At 39.5% G+C, this 5,461-nt stretch overlaps 1 protein-coding gene across 1 annotated transcript in view; it reads left to right on the top strand.

Annotated features, from left to right (window-relative positions):
- Positions 1-5,461, top strand: part of CDC123 (cell division cycle 123) — a 98,113-nt gene that overhangs the window by 428 nt on the left and 92,224 nt on the right. The gene's annotated exons all lie outside the window — the stretch shown is intronic.

Here is a 5,461-nt window from a genome sequence, read left to right as displayed (position 1 = left end):
GTGAGACGGGTCGGGGAACGGGCAGGTACCTCGACCCCTTTCGCCACCTCTCCCCCCTCCCCATGCCCCGTAAGCAATGGAAGATCTTCACTCCTGGGGAGAGGAGAGACCCCGGCCTGGTCTTTGGTTAGGTCTAGGTTTGGGGGCTGGAGGGGCCCAAAGTGGGGAGGAAGGTGTGGGGACGGGAGGTGGAGGGGGAATCCAAACTTGGTTTGAGGAAGTGGTTGGGGTGTATGTGTGTGTGCAAGGATTAATGTCCTGAGACCTTGAAAAGCGTTTTGTCAGCTGTAAAGTGATGTGACCTTATAAGGTGCAACAGCCCCTTCCCCTCCCCTCGACCTGCATTGTTTAGGCCTCGTGCCTGGCATCACTTGTACATCTTTCTCTTGGACTGGAAGTCAGGATACCAGGTTTGGCCTTTACTTGGCTGTGTGACCCAAAGAAAGTTAAATTTAGGTTTTTTGATCTGAGATAGTAATACCTGGCCTGCCTACCTCGCAGGGATCCAATAAGATAACCTATGTCAAAACAGCGGATAAAATAGACAGTAAGCTGTGAATGAATAATGGGGGTGGGTAGTGAAAAGTAGAAGAGTAATGGTTTTTCCATCTTCCAAAGCAAGCAAGAAACCTTTGCCAGATTGTGCACTGTGGCTTTCCTGCTTGTTCTTCCACTTGTCTGATCTCTCTTGAATCACAGATTTACAGAATTCTAGATTTGGAAGAGACTAGCCTGTTTTTGAAAAGGAATCCCCATTACTATATACAAACATTTATTACAAAGTTCCTGCTCCATGTCAGCTGCTGTGCAGAGTGCTGGAGATAGAAATAACAAATGACAGTGTCTTAACACAAGGAGCTTACATTCAATTGGTATACACATTCATAGATAAGTGAATATAGAATACACACAAAATAAATATACAGCCATGGAGGGGAGATTAACAACTGGGGGAATCTTAAAAGGGAAAGCCTCTTGAAGGAGATGGCACTTGAGCTGAACCTTGAAGTGAGATATGGTTTCTAAGCAGTCTTAAGTGTGTCACTCTTGATCAAGAAGCTTCTTGCTGCGTCTAGGATAAATTATAAATTCCTCAGCTTGGTAGGTAAGTCTCAAAACAATTTGTGAATAGAAAAGAGCTTTGAAGGATACCTACACTAAGAGAGAAGGACATGGAGGATGAGTTAGCAAAAGAGATAGAGCCCTACCACAGGGCTGGAAAACGGTATGTGTGTATACCAATTTTCAAAAAAGGAAGCAGTGTGGAGCCTTCAAATTGTAGGTCAAATAACTTCATGGTTAAGTGAATGTCTAGAAAAGGAATAATTGTTCACAAAGATCTTCGACGAGAACAGGTTTATCCTTTTTTCCTGAATGATACTTTATTTTTCCTCTACTTAAATGTAAAAACAATTTTTAACATTTGTTTTTTAAAATTTGAGCTCCAAATTCTCTCCCTCCTTCCTCTCCACCCTCCTCGAGATGGTAAGCAATTTAATATAGGTTATACATGTGCAGTCATGCAAAACACATTTCCATATTAGTCATGTTGTAAAAGAAAACACCAAAAAAAACCCCACAAAAAATAAAAAATAGTATGTTTCAGTCTGCATTCATAGTCTATCAGTTCTTCCTCTGGAGGTGGATAGCATTTTCATCATGAGTCCTGTGGAATTGTCTGGGATCATTGTATTGCTGAAAATATCTAAGTCATTCACAATTGATCACAGTACAGTATTGCTGTTACTGTGTGTACCATTCTTCTGATTCTAGTTATTTCACTTTGAATTAGTTCATGTAAGTCTTTCCAGGTTTTCCTGAAAGCATCCTGTTTATCATTTCTTATAGCACAGTAGTATTCTATCACAATCATATACCACAACTTGTGCTGCTATTCAGCACTTGATGGGCATCCATCCCCTCAATTTCCAATTCTTGGCCACCACTAAAAGAGCTGCTATAAATATTTTTGTACAAATAGGTCTTTCTCCCTTTTTAAAAAATCTCTTTGGAATACAGACCTAGAGGTGGTATTGCTGGATCAAGGGGCATGCACAATTTTATAGCCTTTTGGGCATAGTTTCAAATTGATTTCCAAAATGGTTGGATCAGTTCACAACTACACCAACAGTGTATTAGTGTCCTAATTTTCCCACATCCCCTCCTCATTTTCCTTTTCTGTTATATTAAGCAGTCTGATAGGTGTGAGGTGATACCTCAGAGTTTTAATGTGCATTTCTGTAGTCCATAGTGATTTAGAGCATTTTTTCACATGACTATAGATAGCTTTGATTTCTTTGTCTGAAAACTACCTGTTCATATCCTTTAACCATTTATCAATTGGGGAATGACTGGTATTCTTATAAATTTTATTCTGTTCTCTACATATTTGAGAAACAAGGCCTTTATCAGAGATACTTGCTGTAAAAATTGTTTCCCACCTTTCTACTTTCCTTCTGATCTTGGTTGCATTGGTTTTGTTTGTACAAACCCTTTTTAATTTAATATAATAAAAATTATCCATTTTACATCTTGCAATGCTCTTTATTTCTTGTTTGGTCCCCAGTTCTTTCCTTATCCCTAGATCTGACAGATAAACTATTCCATACTCCCCTAATTTGCTTATGGTATCACCCTTTGTGTCTAAATCATGTACCCATTTTGACCTTACCTTGGCATACGATGTAAGATGTTGCTCTATATCTAGTTTCTGCTATATTGTTTTCCAGTTTTCCCAGCAGTTTTTGTCAAATAATGAGTTCTCCTCAAAGCTTGGAACTTTGGGTTTATCAAACACTATGGTCATTTATTACTGTATATTGTATACCTGATCTATTCCACTGACCCACCACTCTATTTCTTAGCCAATACCAGATAATTTTATGATTGCCAGTTTATAATATGGCTGGAGATTTGGTACAGCTAGGCCACCTTCCTTCACACTTTTTCATTAATTCACTTGGTATTTTTTTACCTTTTTTTCTTCCAGATGAATTTTGTTATTATTTTTTCTAGCTCTATAACAATTTTGGGGTACTTTGATTGGTATGGCTCTAAATAAGTAACCTTTTCTTTCACCAATGGGGTGACTAGAATGGTAGATGAGGGGAAGGTAGATGACCTAGATTTCTGTGAAGCATATTATAGTCTTTTATGTTCTTGTGGCCCCCAGTAATGTGGGATGGATGGGTATTGGACTGGTTGAATAGGCTAAGTCATTGTAATCATTAATGGTTTGATATCATCTTGGAAAAACTTTTGTGGAGTGTACCAGATATTTGTGCTTGACCCTATACCATTTAATGTTTTTATCTGCAACTTGACTAAAGGTATAGATGACTTTCTTATCAAATTTGAAGATGATACAAAGCCAGGTGGGATAGCTGACACTGAATGACAGACTCAGGTCCCAAAAATATCTCAGTAAGATAGAATGTTTGGTCAAATCTTACCAGATAAGATAAATAGTGATAAAAGGACTTCACAAAAGTCCTTCTTGAATGTCTCATTTAAAAAAAAATCAATTTTATTTTGTTTTCAGTTCTGAATTCTTTTTATGCTCTCTGCCCCTTCCTGTTGAGAAGGCAAGAAAAAACAAAACCCCTTATATATAATCATGCAAAACAAATTCTGGCATTAACCATGTCGAAAGAAAGAAAAATAAGAAAAGAAAATATGCTTTAATATGTACTGTGAGTCCATCAGACTTTCCATCTGGACGTGGATAGCATGTTTCATCATTAGCTTTTTAGAATTGGAATAGCCCTTAATCATTTCTTACAGCAGAATAGTATTCCATCACATTCATATGCCTTAACTTATTCAGATGTTCTTTGACGGGCATCTGATGCCTTATTGTTAGACTAATGGAATGCAGACTTGGACAGATTGTACCACGCTAGTAAGATTTTGGGGAAGGTCCTGGTGACACATTGTTGATGTCTTCTGAACTCCAGCCTAGTCAGTCAGTCAGTAAATATTTATTAAGTACCTATTATATGCCAAGCTCTGTGCCAAGAAAAAAGAGGTAAAAGATAAGTCTCTGCCCTGAAGGAGTTCACAATCTAATGGTGGTCACAACAAGCAAACCGATTAGACACAGACAAGTTATATACAGAATAATTAAATAAAATGATTAAAAGAGAGAAGGCACTGGAATTCAGAGAGATTGAGAAAGGCTTCCTGTAGAAGATGAGATTTTAGTTGGAACTTAGGGGGAGCCAGGGAACTTAGTAGACAAAGATGAGGAGGGAGAACATTCCAAGTGTGGGGGACAGCAAGAGAAAATGCCTAAAGCTGAGAGATGGGAATATTTTATTTGTAGAGCAGCTGGGAGGCCTCTGTCAGTGGTGGGAGTAAGGTGTAAGAAGATTGGAAAGGTTGAGGAAAGGGAGGATTGTTTGGTTATAATGGGCTTTGAGTGTTAAACAGGATTTTGTATTTGATCCTGGATATGAAAGGGAACCACAGGAATTTTTTGAGTAAGTGGGTGATATGGTTGGGCCTCTGTTTTAGGATTATCACTCTGGTAGCTTAATGGAGGATGCATTTGCATGGGGAGAGACTTGAGTTAGGCTGATGGTATCCACCAGCACTAATCTAGGCATGAGGTGATGAGGGTCTGCACCAGAGTGTTGACATTGTTAGGAGAAAAGGAGGTGTATTCAAGAGATGTTGCAAAAGATGAAAGTGACAGGCCTTGGTAACAGATTAGCTATTGGAGGGAGGGGGCTTGGAGTTTGGGATAGTGAGGAGGCCAGGATGACACCTAGGTTTTGAGTCTAGGAGGATGTTGCCTCTACATAATAAGGAAGGTAAGGGGGTAGAGGAGGGTTTGCAAAGAAAGAATGATTCTGTTTTGGATATATTTAGTTTAGGATGTCTATTGAACATTTAGTTTGAGAGTCTAAAAGGCAATAGGAGATATGAGATTGGAGGTCAGCAGAGAGGTTAGGGCAGGATAGGTAGACATGAGAATCCTCAGAGAGGGTAACTAAAATTAAAGTCAGTGTAGCTAATGAGATCACCAAGAGCAGTAGTATAAAGGGAGAAGAGAAGAGTACAGTACAGAACCCTGAGGGACACTGATGACTAGAGGGTGTGATCTGGGTGAGGTTCCAGCACAGAAGACGGAGAAAGAGCAGTCAGATAGGTAGGAGGAGAACCAGGAGAGAATGATGTCCTGAAAACTTAGAGAAAAGATAGTATCAAGGAGAAGAGGGTGACTGACAGTGGCGAGGCTGCAGAGAGGTCGAGGAGAATGAGGACAGAGAAAAGGCCATTGGATTTCACAATCAAGAGATCATTGGTAACTTTGGGGAGAGCAGTTTTGTTGGAATGATGGGCTTGGAAGCTGGATTGCAAAGAGAATAACAGGAGAGAAAGTGGGGGCACTTGTCATGTAGAAGGCCTTTTCAAGTTTAGCCGCAAAGGGCAGAAGAGATATGGGACTGTAGATAGA

This window comes from Trichosurus vulpecula, chromosome 5 (genome assembly GCF_011100635.1).
Source record: "Trichosurus vulpecula isolate mTriVul1 chromosome 5, mTriVul1.pri, whole genome shotgun sequence".
NCBI classification, from domain to species: domain Eukaryota; kingdom Metazoa; phylum Chordata; class Mammalia; order Diprotodontia; family Phalangeridae; genus Trichosurus; species Trichosurus vulpecula.
This window is presented reverse-complemented; position numbering and strand designations above follow the sequence as displayed.